A 15,482-nucleotide genomic window follows, 5' to 3' on the forward strand; every position below is an offset into this window, starting at 1 on the left:
AAACTAGACCCAATACCGAGACCAGCAATGAGTCAGTTTTATACACCGTCAGAGGCTCAAAAGAACCGAGAGGTCACATTTATTATTATTGGATTGACTTCTCTATTGATTTTCAGCTATACCATGCATAAGTCAGAGTGACAGCTGTGGCTATGATCTATAAATAGCCTAATCAATATCTCACAGTGTAGCTGTGATTTGCATTTAGACAAATGATATGATAGATGTATATACCATGAATAACTGCAAGTTTACACTCATGGGTAAGACTACTATTTGTAACCGACGCTGTGTTGATTTTTTTTACTGCGGCATACACAATTATTACATCAGGCGCGGAAACATTAACTATACGTGTTCTGTATGCGGGATAGGGGTCAAAGGTCGTTATTGTTTATGTAAGGAACACGGTGCTGATAGGGTCAGGAACCAGATTATTTATGCTAGGAAGAGAGATTACATCAATGAGAGGAATAGGTTGGGGAGAATATGTATTTAGATATATGAAAACAACCAATTAGACATTTGTCTCATTTTGCATATACCATTCAACCACAATGGTTTTTGTCAGAGAATTAAAAGCTATGGCAAAGCAAAGTGGACTGCGTGGATATTCTCGTATGAGAAAAGCTGAATTGATGGATTTACTCGGTTTGGAATACAACAGACCCCAGACTGTTAGAGAACTCAAAGTTCGAGCGAGAAACAGTGGGCTGAGAGGTTATTCTCGAATGAGAAGAGCTGAACTGATCACTTTACTAGATAATAATCAACCTAATGATAATGTTGATATTCAACCTAATAATGTTGATAATCAACATAATAATGATGATGATAATCAACAACAAGAATTAATATTTGTACCCACATCCGCCGGCGTTGGTAAATATCTAAGAGGTTGGAAGATGGATATTAATTCCAACATGGATGTTAACGATATTAAGCCCATCATATGGAGTAAAATTAACGAGGAATTAGATGATTTACATGGTATAAAATACCAGCTGACGATTAAAATGACATTGAGTAAAAGTAACACAGACGATAGCACCGAATATACTGAACCATATTTCCGTAGCAATCAAGAAGTTATAACCGAATCCGATACTATAAACTCATCATTAGATACATCAATTCAGAGGATACAGGAAACATTAGAATGCTGGACTAATAGAGGTTCTGGTTGGGGTGTGGATAAAATCGATAGTTTATATTTAGATATAGCGAATTATATGCCCTTCAAAGGTGGATCTTATATAGATTTACCCCCGTATTATAAGAAGAAAAAAGCCATAATTAACGTAAAAAATAAATCCGATGACTGTTTAAGAATGATGATAAGATCTGCATTGTTCCCCGTAGACAAAAATCCGGATAGACCTTCTAGCTATCCCCAAAACGATAGACTCAACTTCGATGGTATAGACGAACCTACACCAATATCGCAAATTGATAAGGTGGAAAAGCAAAATAATTTAGCTATAAATATTTTCGGACATTCTAAAGGAATTGTTGTACACAGGATAAGCTCCGCTCTGGAAAATATCCCCAGAATCAATTCATTTCTGATCGAAAAAGATGGTAAATATCATTATACGTGGATAAAGAGTTTAAACAGGCTATTATACAATCAAACAAAACATGCTAGAAAGAAATATTTCTGTGAAAGATGCCTGCATGGGTACAGCAGACAAGATCTATTAGAAGCGCATAAAGAAGACTGTAGAGGTGTTGGACAGAATGCTATCAGGATCGATATGCCTAAAGAAGGAAAAAATATATCAAAATTTGAACATTATTGTAATCAAATGCCAGTACCGTACGTAATTTACGCCGACTTCGAAGCGCTTATCAAACCCATAGAAAATACCAACCATAGCAATACTGATAATAGTTTTACGTACAAAACTCAAGAACATATTCCTTGTGGGTTTGGATATATAGTTGTAAGGTATGATGGGAAAACAAACCCGCCCGTGATTTACAGAGGTCCCGATGCAGCGGGAAAGTTCCTAGAATATCTACAAAATGAAGAGAGAATAATCAGGGAAAAATTATCGTGTAAGAAACCCATGCGTATGACGAGGGATGATTGGTGGGCTCATAAGAAGTCAACGAGTTGTCATGTTTGTAACAAACCCCTGGATGGGGATTCCGTAAGAGATCATTGTCACGTCACGGGTAATTATCGGGGAGCCGCTCATAACGAGTGTAACTTGAAACTAAAAATGAACTCTCAAACAATACCCATCCCCGTTGTGTTTCATAACCTTAGGGGATACGATTCACATCTCATTATGCAAGCTATCTCGAAGACCGACGGCGGTTTAACGTGCATTCCTAATAATATGGAAAAATACATATCGATCTCGTTGACTAAACCTATACATTATAGGGACAAGGATGGGAAATCTAGAACAAAGCAAAGTAATGGACTTAGATTCATAGACTCCGTACAGTTTCTGTTATCTTCCCTGGACAATTTAGCTAATGCGAACAATCCCGATGACTTCGCGATAACAAATAAATATACCGATAAGATAACTCGTCATTTGTTGCTGAGAAAAGGTGTATATCCTTACGAATATATGGATCATTGGTCAAGATTCGAAGAAACTGAATTACCACCCCTCGAATCATTCTATAGTACAGATGCCGATTATGAACACGCTCTGACGGTCTGGGATAAATTAGGTTGTAAGAATTTAGGCGATTATCACGATCTGTACTTAAAAAGCGATGTACTGTTACTCGCCGATATATTCGAGATATTTAGAAAGACATGTTTCAAACAATATGGCTTGGACCCGGCATGGTACTATTCCAGTCCCGGACTATCGTGGGATGCATTGTTGAAGAAGACCGGCGTAGAACTAAAACTACTCACAGATTACAATATGCACTTGTTTATTGAGAAAGGATTAAGAGGTGGTATATCGATGGCAGCTAAAAGGTATTCTAAGGCTAATAATAAATTAGTGGAAGGATACGATCCCAGTAAACCCGACACGCACATATTATATCTCGATGCCAACAATTTGTACGGATGGGCTATGAGTCAACCTTTACCCACGGGTGGTTTTGAATGGGTCGATGATATCAATGTTATTAATATTCATAATAATGATGTGAATAAAGGGTACATACTAGAAGTTGACTTGGAATATCCAAGTTCGTTACATAAAGACCATAACAGTTACCCGCTAGCTCCCGAAAGATTAATGGTTAATAAAGATTGGATGTCGGAATATCAACGCTCCTTGATAGGAAATAGTAGGTTAGCTAACGTAGAAAAACTCGTACCAAATTTGATGGATAAAACAAAATATATAGTTCACTACAGAAATCTCCAGTTGTATCTATCGTTAGGTATGAAACTTAAGAAAATACACAGAGTTCTAAAGTTTGATCAAAGCCCTTGGATGGAGCCCTATATAAGGTTGAACACAGATTTAAGAAAGATAGCTACCAGCGATTTCGAAAAGAATCTATATAAGCTCATGAATAACTCGGTATTTGGTAAAACTATGGAGAATCTAAGGAAGCGTGTTGATGTTAAATTAGTCAGATCTAATGAGGAAGAAAGACTCAGGAAACTTATAGCCAGTCCGGCTTTTAACAGAAGCAAGATATTCGATAACGACTTAGCCGCGTTGCATATGCAGAAGAGTAATATAAAATTCAACAGACCGGTGTACGTCGGTATGAGTATTCTCGACTTGTCAAAACATTTAATGTATGACTTTTATTACAACGAACTTAAGAAGCAATACGGCGATAGATGCGAGGTGTTATATACCGACACAGATTCTTTGTTGATGGAAATACAAACCGAGGATGTGTATAAAGATATGGCAGAAAAAATAGATATGTATGACACGAGCGATTATCCTAAAGATAATCCACTGCACAGCGTAGTAAATAAAAAGGTATTAGGTAAGATGAAGGATGAATGTGCTGGGACCCCTATAGCGGAGTATGTAGGATTAAGACCTAAGATGTATTCTATAAAGAAGTCCGATAATGGAGAGATAAGAAAAGCTAAGGGCATTAAGAAGTATGTTGTAAAAAAGCATATCAAACACGAACAGTATAAAGAATCATTATTTAACGGTAGAACGTTCAAACACGAGATGAACTCTTTAAGAAGTTACAATCATAGGATATATGGATTAAGAATGAACAAGACTTCATTATCCCCCTTAGATACAAAGAGATGGATTGATAATGATGGTGTAAATACCTATGCTTATGGTTATGGTGGTAATACCGTACCGTCGGGAACTATGAACAACTCTTCTCGTACAAATGCCCTACCCGGTCCATCTTGAGGATAATAAAGAATAGGCTCTCCTTCTTTCGTAACCAATCGACTAATGTTATACGTCTGAAGGGACCATATGGGATCGGTTGCGCGACGTAGGCCTCCTTCGAGTTCACCGGCCTGGTATAAATATCTTACCCTTACTCTATCCGGAAGTTTTCGTTCTTTGCCTCTCCTCGGTGCTGAAGATTCGGAAGTCACTGATTTCATTTTAATAGCATCGGATGGTTTCTTCCCTATTAATCTCGTTACTTCATTATTCAGCGCTGATACAACGGCTGATAATCGTGTCACCCATTCGGTTGATCTCAATCGTTCTGATTTCATTTCGATCCCATACTGATAGCCAAACAAACGTTCCGCTAATGTCCTGTTAAATTTTTCGACGATAGCTTGACTGCGGTGGGCCTCTCTTTCACCACGGACGATTTCGACATCGTTCTTTGTTAACAGTTTAGTTACCGATCCCATAAACTCGCGACCGGGATCTACTTGAAATAGCTTAGGCCATTTTAGCGGTCCGCGTTTATATATGCGACTCAGTGCATTAGCTACCTCTGTTGATTCTTTCGAGGTTAATGGCTCAGCCTCTTTGTATCGACTAGCCACATCCACTACCGTTAAAGCGTATTTATACGTTTTGCGTTTTACCTTATCGTGGGGAAGAAACAAGAGGTCAGCCTGATGAACTTCATTCGTCGTAAAAATATCAAACTTTTTCCTCGGTATATAACGCGGTGCCGGTAAATATATCTGCCACATCGCTTGTTTCTTTAACCAATCCTTAGCCACATCTTTATATACCTTAGCCGCGGTGGCTAATTTTTTTATTGCTCCTACACCTTTCCAATATCCTCGTGGGCTATAGTAAATTTTATCCATTATTAATTAATATTGATGTTTCTTTTAAAACGACTTTCGTTGAATCGCATCATCATTTTCATACTAATAGAAGCAATGATTGGCCCCAGGTATTGGTGAGCTAGAGCCAATCTCATGACTATCGTTGAATCACATAATCATTTTGGCATAAAAAATTCCATCTGTAGTGATGGTATAGGTATATAAATCCAGCTCCAGTGGAAGTGAGCCAGAACCATCATTACCTATAAAAATTTATATCATTGGCTCCAGGTGGTGGTGAGCTGGAGTCAATTTAACTTAATCTTATGACTATCGTTGAATCGCATCATCATTTACGCATAAAAAAATCCCCCTGTAGTGGTGGTATTGGTATATGAATCCGGCTCCAGTGGAAGTGAGCCAGAACCATCATTACCTATACTACTCATCGTGTGCGCCAAGATTAGGAAAGCGAACCAGAAGCGTTTGATTCTGATCGATGGTACTAGGGTTATTAGTTATAGTTACAGACTGACGAATTGCTTTGACCCCTAATGGATATCGAAGTCTACGTTGTTGGTTTAACTTGCGTCCGTATTGTGAAGACATTGTTATATTGAAAACATGTACCCTATGTTTAATATAAAAATGACTGATTTTGATCTAGATACCTTTGAATGAATGAATCTTAACGATGAACTTTTGAACCCAACCGCAAATGATGAACTTTTGAAACCAGCCGTTGATGATTATTACGATACCTTTAAAGATGATAGTCCTATTGTTCGTGACTATTCAAAGTTTGAGATAGATAGTAAAGGAATATTGCGACTGCGTGGCGCTCCGGATATTGATCTTATGCATTCTCGTACTTGTAAGCCCCTAGCCTTATCTACGATAGCTGGTAAACACGGTATCAGCACTGTTGGTGATAAATTAGGTTTTGTAGACTACTCACGACTTTCCGCGAAGACTACTAAGGCTCAAAGTAACACAGATAATTTGGAAGCTTCCTCGAACGTGGCCTCGGACGGACTCGAAGAAATCTTGGGTACCTACTACGATAATTCCACGGTACCATATTCGGAGTTCAGTATTAGGGAATTACGAGGTCTTGACAAGGCAATGCGAACAATGCGGGGAGAACTCACCAATAATATGGCCAAGATATCCGAAATCGACAAGCATATAGTTTACGAGAAAACAAAACTCGAACAGGCGGGCGATGAATTCAGTAGACACAGCGTAGCGGAAAGATTGCGTAACTTAGAAGACGAAAGATCGGCCCACCTCGAGGCTGCTTCCACTAATAGAGAGGCACTTCGTTCGCAAATCAGTCGAATTCGAGAAACTATCGATCGAGTCCTCAACGATGACACTACACTGGCCGATAAAATTAAAACGTTGTTCAGAGAACAGGGAATAACAATTGCCAGTATTTTAACCGCGTTGGGATTTATTATATCGACTTTGACTCTCGCGTTAACCAGTGGCACAGGTGGTACAGGTGGTAGCGGATCACCACCTACATCGGATGGTATAATAGAGTGGATAAAAAAGCATTTAAAAGCATTAGGTTCAGCACTGGGAAAGCACGCTGAGAAAGCCACGGCTGCACTTCCCGGTATAATAGGGAGTGTTGTTTCCTGGCTATTGAATTTATTAGCTAAGACCACCACTTGGCTTAGTCAAAACTTGTGGGCACTGATCGTAGCAATTGCAGGGCTGTTGTACGTATCCGCTAAGAACTATTTAACCAAATCAGTTCGCTAACCAAATCATGAGTAAACCAGCCGCGACTCCACCTAATACAAGCGCTGTTTTTTCATCGATATGTTGTTGATTTTTAGCCGCAATATGTGGTGGCACTTGAGCGTCAGTAGATGGTTGAGCGATAGTTGGTGTTTGTGGCTTGACTATTCCCTTTTCGCCCGTGATTGTTTGTGTTATTAATTCGACGTTAATATCTGAATTTATACCTGTTTTTTGTTGATTGGTAGCGATAACAATTTTATTATTATAACCTATCACTTGACCGATCTTAAGTTCCATATTACTCGGAGACATGTATAGCCCCGGCGCATAAACAAAGTACACTTTGGATTGAGCGTACTGTAATACATCTTGAAAACATTTTATAGACGATGGTATGTCAACTGGTGAATTAATGGCGTCCTCTACGTTTGCGACAAACTGTTTTTGCGCATCGAACGCCGTCCCAGTACCGATAATGGACGTTCGTGTTTGCGATTGTGCACTGAGAATTGCCCATACATAAGTTCTTATCGATTCATTAACTCTTACAAATCCTGGGTTAGTAAAATTATTTTCCGTTTAATCATAAAGAAATTCATTCCAAGCGTCATCGTTCAGTTGTACAAATTTCTTTCGGTTTTATACCGATTATCATATAATCTTGAGTAAAGTTTGCTGGTACTCCGCAACTTATTAAAATTAACATGAGTGAGTGAGTTGGTTTTAACGCCGCTTTTAACAGTATTCCAGTTATATCGCGGCGTGTCAGCTTAATGTTGGAGGAAAGCCCGAAGTGATGCAGGTCTCAGACGTTTACCACTTCGGTGAAACCCACGAGCACGGGTATGGTGCTGACAAACCTAGAAACATAATCGGGGCGAACCTGGATTCGAACCCACAATCATAGGTTTCTGGCGTGCCCAAGGGACGCAACTCTGCACAGCGAATCGTGGCGCCTTAGACGACTGGGCCACCCGTGCCGCCCAGAATTAACATGAAGTTTATTAAGTTCTTTATATACATAATCGCTTTCTTCTTTGACGGTTATTTTTTCCTCTGTGTAAGGAACTCCTAGACCATGGTTTGCTCCTTTAATACGCCAATCTTTACTCGTAGAAACATTAAATTCCTGACAAATACGCTCATACGCGGACCTATCATAATTATTATTTGTGGAATTCCACGCTCGATCATGCGGTAACGGAGCATTAATTTCTTTAAGTATACGTCTAATCTGATAGTACACGTGAAATAATATAACAGACTTATTTAGCATAAATCCTGGGGCATTAACAGATACACCACATCCCGTTGTGGCACACCATATGGCAAAGTTTAACTGATTCTGCCAAACTTGCATCGGATTGTGAAACCAATCGTGCACCATTTTATCGCTAGTTGCCGTGACCCTGTACTTTTCAAAGATATCAGGGATTTTAACGAAAAAATCAGTACCATAGGAATTTACCATAATCGATAGATTAGTAATGTGTCTCGATTTCATATTTAAGTTATGATATAGTATCATTGTATATTTAATATGTATGTTACACTCCCGGGAATAACAAATGGTCAGTCTATTCAACTGCTTCATACTATCGATCGATAACTCGGATGGACAACTCGAAGTAGCTCTATGCGATGTAACGTATTACCCACTGTGGACCAATATAAGTGTTGCAAAAAGAAATAATAAGATGATTATACCAGGTGAAAACAGGGGTATGGAAAAATACATTATTATACCTGATGGGTATTACAGCGTATGCTCACTCAATGATGAAATTTTTAAGCCTAATGGAATTAGTATCACACAAAATGAGTCGAATGGGACAGTGAAAATATACACTGGAGAAACAGGTATAATTATTGACGAGAACTTAGCAATTACACTTGGATTTGGACAGCCAGTAGTATTACCAGCAAACAAACCAGTGACTGTATATGCATTACCCGATTTAGTTCCCTATAAAGAGTTGTGCATCCATCTTGATCAAATAAGCACCACGGATAATATTCAACTAGAAAGTCCTTCAACTCTACTCAGATCTATTACAGTCAAAGATGAAAAATATAATAGCGGTAGAACGGAATCTTTCTCAACATTACAATATAAAAAATTAAAGCGGGGTATTATTTCAGACCTTAAAATTTCTGTATTAGATGTAAAACACCAACCTGTACATATAGGATACTTAAGTGTAACACTCCATATTATAAAAAATGGTTGATTCCATATTTAAGTTATGATATAGTATCATTGTATATTTAATATGTATGTTACACTCCCGGGAATAACAAATGGTCAGTCTATTCAACTGCTTCATACTATTGATAACTCGGATGGTCAACTCGAAGTCGCCCTATGCGATGTAACGTATTACCCACTGTGGACCAATATAAATGCTGCGAAAGATAATAATAGGATAATGCTATTATATCCATTTGGTACTAGCAAATCCATTACTATACCTGATGGGTATTACAGCGTAAGCTCACTCAATGATGAAATTTTTAAGCCTAATGGAATTAGTCTCACACAAAATGAGGCGACTGGGAGAGTGAAATTCGACAATGAAGAAACAAATATACTTTTATTGGACCCATCAGCTACACTTGGATTTACACACTTAATTGGCACAATATACAAGTTACCAGATCAGGAGGTTAAATTACCTGATTTAGTTCCCTATAAAGAGTTGTGTATCCATCTTGATCAAATCAGTACGACAAATAATATTCAACTAGAAAGTCCTTCAACTCTGCTCAGATCTGTTCCAGTGAAAAATGAAAAATATAATACCGGTAGAACGGAATCTTTCTCGTCATATATAAATAAAATTATAAAAATATAAAATATAAAAAATTAAAGCGTGGTATTATTTCAGACCTCAAAATTTCTGTATTAGATGTAAAACACCAACCAGTACATATAGGATACTTAAGTGTAACACTCCATATTAAAAATAATGGTTGATGCATCAGGCCCTGGAACGCTCAGACAATGTAATACAATTGCGCTTTCCGATCTCGGAGACACAGAAGGATTCGATAAACTCGGTACCAATGGTTAGTTATACGCTTTACACTTACACGATAATGTATACAAGCGGAAAGAAGTCACATTCACGGGTAATCTAGAAGATTTAAGTGATGTCGACGTTAGTAGACTCCTTAAAAACACTTCGTACAATATTATTCGCAACGACGATAATAAATGGACTATGGTCGAAGCAAACATCGAGTGGCTACTGAATATCGTCATTACCCCACCTTATGTGATGATGGGTAAGGGACATAATTTAACTAAGATAATTAATAGTGGCATCGTACTCGCGGCTTATATCCCATCAAAACGAAAAAGTGTGTTAGTCACTTTTCTGCCAGAAAACCCAGGTCATATGTTATATAGTCGTCCGGCCTTAAAAAATGTTACTTTAAATTTGGTTACTGAATTCGATGATATTAAAGTTAACCTGAGTGCAATACCTAATCTTTCTACGCTTATTATTGAAGTCTTGTTCGGAGATGCACCGGTAGATGCCTTCGAAATATTACCAGGTCTATCGATTAAATGGCTCAAGAAACACCAACGTCAACGTTGCAGTATTATTCATATCGGAGCATCGCCCATTGCAACCCTCGAGGGGGTCCAAATTATTAAAAGTGGTAGTATTTCTCTTACTAAGATATTCTTGCCGTATAATATACATTTGATAAGATTGATGTATACTCTCAAAACATTTAAGCAAGACCAATTAAAGACTATCATTTGATCGTAATATACACTATGAGTTTATATCCGGCACTCGATGAGGCACTTGAAAAGATGGAAACTGTTGATGGATTTCGATTACATCAAATAAGCGACATAAAACATCAAATAGAGAAGGATAGGGAGTTGAGACTTGGATTGTATAAAAAGTATCGCAGAGCTGTGAATGCTGTCGACGGAGTTGACATTGCGCTTGTAGCAGCTGGCATGGGACTCGGTGTAGCTGGTGTCGGTTTATTATCAACTATTTACGCCGCGCCTATCGTGCTCGGCATGGAAATAGCCGCCGGAGTCTCAGGACTGGCAGGAATAGCGATAAAATTCATTTCTCGTAAGTTGCAAAAGAAAGCATTAAAACACGATAATATTAGGATACTCGCCGAAGCAAAGTTGAACAGCATTGAGGATCATATTTCGACAGCAATGGTCGATTGTAAGATATCCGAGGAGGAGTTTCGTTTTAGTGCTGTCAGAACTCACCAAATACAACGAAATGAAGCAGGAGATTCGGTCAAATTCTCGTAAGACCAGTGGTATTAGCGAAGACGAGAAAAAAAAGTTCATAGAACAGGGGAGGCAACAAGCGCGTCAATTATTCCATGCCAAAACCAAAGAACTGGTTGGAGATTAAAAATAGATTGCTTACTATCGTTAAATCACATTTAGACAAATGCTTACATAAATATATATAATAATTGAGATCGAAAAAGCTATTAAATGGAGAGAATTACCACAAGGTTTTTATTATATCAGTGATGTCAAACCAACCAAATACGTTTATCTTTTGTTTCTTATCAATTTACAAGAAGAGTGTAGTTATATAGTCTGGTCTCCTAGTAAAATGAACGAAGAACTTAATAAAAATGTTGAATATCGCTTTATTGATAAAAATAATGAAGAATATTTTTATTACCATTTAGGCTCATCTAAAGCAATGATTGGCCCCAGGTATTGGTGAGCTAGAGCCAATTTAACTTAATCTTATGACTATCGTTGAATCGCATAATCATTTTGGCATAAAAAATGCCACCTGTAGTAGCAGTATAGGTATATAAATCCAGCTCTAGTGGAGTTGCGGCAGAACCCCTATTACCTATACTACTACTGGAAAGGATTCGTCGGTCCACTTGTTCAGGCATACAATAAAACAATTCACGAATCAATGGGCTACTCCCCATTTTACCTGATGTTTGGTAGAGAAGCACGACTACCCATTGACCTTGCCTTTGGGATTGAGATTAATAAGGACAAGCAGACACTGACGTCCTATGTCCAAGCCCTGAAGACAAGCTTGGAACAGAGCTACAAGATCGCCACATCTGCATCAAGCGAAGCCCAGAAGAAACAGAAGACAGGGTATGATGTCAAAGCCAGAGGTGCAACAGTCCAGTCTGGAGATCGCGTCCCGGTGAAGATATTAGCCTTTGAGGGAAAGCACAAGCTCTCTGACAAGTGGGAAGAGGATCCATACGTAGTTCTTTCTCAGCCAAACCTGGGCATACCAGTATTTGTTGTGAAGAAAGAAAACGGAGAAGGAAGGAACAGAACTTTACATCGTAACCTCCTCTTACCCACAGGATCTTTACCAGTTGAGAGAATTGAAGAAGAACTAACAGCTCCGACTCCAGGACAAGAGAACCATAAAGAACTAGAAACAGAGACAGAAACATCAGTGTCGGATCAAGATGAGCGTGGGTCCATCTCAAGCCTGCTTGTTGAATTTCCAACAGAGTCTGATGATACCGCTGTCATCAACGCAGGATCCTTGGAACGAGATTCTACCTCACAGTTGGAGGGTGACGATCTGACGACTGGAGAGGTAGGCAGCCATTCTTCTGGTGGCGACGGCCACATGCCACGGGAGTCAGAGAACCCTGGTACAGGAGAAGCGGATGCAAGAGAAGAAGCAGCAGATGCTAATGTCAGTGAAGAACAGGACACAGACCCAGTGGTAGGAGCCACTGCTCCTGTCCCATCAGATGACCGACCAAGGCCAAGACCAAAGCCGCCAACAAAGGAAATCACTCCGGCAGAGACGGCCACCGGAGTGGCAGCGCTCAGGAGATTATGTGATGAGTCAGACAACATCAGAGGACAGGGATGATCGAACTCAACTCATCGAACAGCTTGCGGCTGCTGCCATCTTTGAGCGAATTGGTGGTGTGATGTCACAGCTCATTGTCACTTTACTTAATAACACCAGCAAATGACGAGGACGTCATTTGGGTGCAGGGGGAAGTATGTGGCAGGCTCAAGTCCTTATGTACATAACTTTTAGTTAAGATTTATTAGTAGGTAGTAAGGTTATATTGCCTTGTTACCATTTTAACTGATTAGTTTATTACGATATTTACATTATAAGAATATATTATTAGTTATAATATTAGTTATGTTTTATACCTTAGTATTTTATACATTAAACATTTATTCCATTGCTCTGTAACATTAAGTAAGCTTACTCTCAGTCTAACTCCCACTAATTGTCACACTGCAAGCTTTTGACTTACAGCACTCTTTGCCCCAGTGTGCCCCGGCCCAGTCTATTGTCTTGTTGATAGGCCAAGCTGGCCATAGCTACAACAATGTTTGTTGTTGAATTTTACAAATTCAGTTGCTATTGTCACCTCATGGAAAGACCATATACATTCATTTCTTATGTGAGGATTTGGATTTGTGAAGGGATTTATTCATACTTAAGGTTAGTTGATTATTTATTTTAGGATGTTGTATATATGAATGGTTTCTAATTATTGCGATTAGAAATAATATATATTGGAGAATGCATTCTTCATTTAATTTATTAGAAACATAATGCATCTTGTATATATTTATAGTTCTTGATGAACTCACAGTTCAGTGAGTTATTATTATCTGTATAAAACAGTATTAAACACGAAACCTAGATATATATATAAACTAAGTATTATAAACCCCTCTGTACAGTAATGGAAAGTAAATGTATGTCTGTATGCTTGATGTATGTTGGTAAGTGCAGGTGTATGAGTGTTGTATGTCTGAAATGAGTGGCTGTTGTACTATATATTTTTATACACTATTTTACCATAGGATATCACTTGAATATAGTATTCTGCATTTGTATTTCTTTATTATGCAGATTTCTCAGTGGCAACGTTCACCGTACAATCATTGTTATGGTTTTACCAGTTCAGGTTTCACCTATCTGGTATGTAATGTTCATTATCACTTTATTATCATATTTATATATTTTGTATCTGTGTATTGATGTATTGTACGGATATGTTTGATGTATTGTGTAATGTAAAGTAAATGCTATTCATTTAATGGAGGTGATATGATAAATTTAAAGAGTAACTATAACGGAGTGTATATATTTATTTTACATTTGCTTATGTTGTACTTTCATTGTTTCAGGCTGAATTAAGTACGTACATTCGTACCTATAATAAAATTAACGTCATCAGCCTCACCCCCACAGCTGTTTGTGATTATTTGGCCAGTAGATCACCTACTCCACTATCGGCCAACGCAAGCATGGTTGCACTTAGAAGGCGTAACAGTATTTGGCGTCACGGCAGTCAACGAGACCAAAGTCTTATCTGAAAACATAACGGTAAGTCGGTTTGCGAGTTCAACTCCAAGCATGGTTGTAGCCACCTATCACAGTGTGCGGAGCTTTCACTGGTGACAGTAACGGCATATCGCTGTGAGGAGCATGCGATGTTTGTATTGACTAGGTTCATGTCTACCTGAACTCGTTAAAGCGGTATGCTTGCATCGCGTATCAACAGTGGAACCAGTTAAATGTTTGTATGCGCCGACTATGCTCCTGTCTACCTATAAGCTTGCGTCGCGTATTGTAGCGCTGTGGCCTGGTCTGGGAAAGGGATATATACTGATGCGTCTAGTCTGTCTTACAGACCCCGATACAAATATGTATCAAAATTAGCCCATGCAAGTCTATAATGTTTGACAAGTCTAGATTACTGCAGTATCTGAAAATGAAGAGAGTCACTGGGCTCCCTTTTATTATATTTTTATTAAGATAACTGAACAACTGGGTTTTTTCTGTACGATATGTTCATTTCAGAGAGGGGCGGTCGGGTAGCCTAGTGGTTAAAGCGTTCGCTCGTCACGCCGAAGACCCGGGTTCGATTCCCTACATGGGTACAATGTGTGAAGCCCATTTCTGGTGTCCCCCGCCGTGATATTGCTGGAATATTGCTAAAAGCGGCGTAAAACCATACTCAGTCAGTCAGTCATTTCAGAGACTAGATGTTAGTCTATGACGCGGCCGTATTAACAGGTAGTATATAATGCGCCACTACACGCGTCAGCGTTCGCTTTTGTTTATTCCAACTTTTGGTTGAACTGACACTTCCGGTTCGTCTGTGGATGTTATGGTTGCAGAATAAACTGCATTGAGTTGAGATTGCGGTGTTGACTAATCCTTGGCGTGGTGGCAGCGGTGGTATCCACGCCGGAATATCATTCCAACACAAAGGAGTGACTTTTCAACCGTACACCCTCAAATTATCTCAATCAGTGAGCAATTCATACATCAAACGAACTGTCAGTCAGCCGTTGTATCGTAGTGCACGTAAGTTCGTTATAGTAGATGCAAGTGTAGGAACTCGCATTGTGTCAGCATTATGGCCCAGCAACGTGCACCAAAGCAGTGGCGGTTAACGAAACGAGAGACTATCAATTCCTTTGAGAATTGGCGCCAGAATTTGATGTACATTTTATCACTTGATGAATACTTTGCCCCATTTCTCAGTAACGAATGTACTTGGGAGAATAGAC

This window comes from Haliotis rufescens, unplaced genomic scaffold, assembly GCF_023055435.1.
Source record: "Haliotis rufescens isolate VD_foot unplaced genomic scaffold, xgHalRufe1.0.p SCAF_4, whole genome shotgun sequence".
Lineage (NCBI taxonomy): Eukaryota > Metazoa > Mollusca > Gastropoda > Lepetellida > Haliotidae > Haliotis > Haliotis rufescens.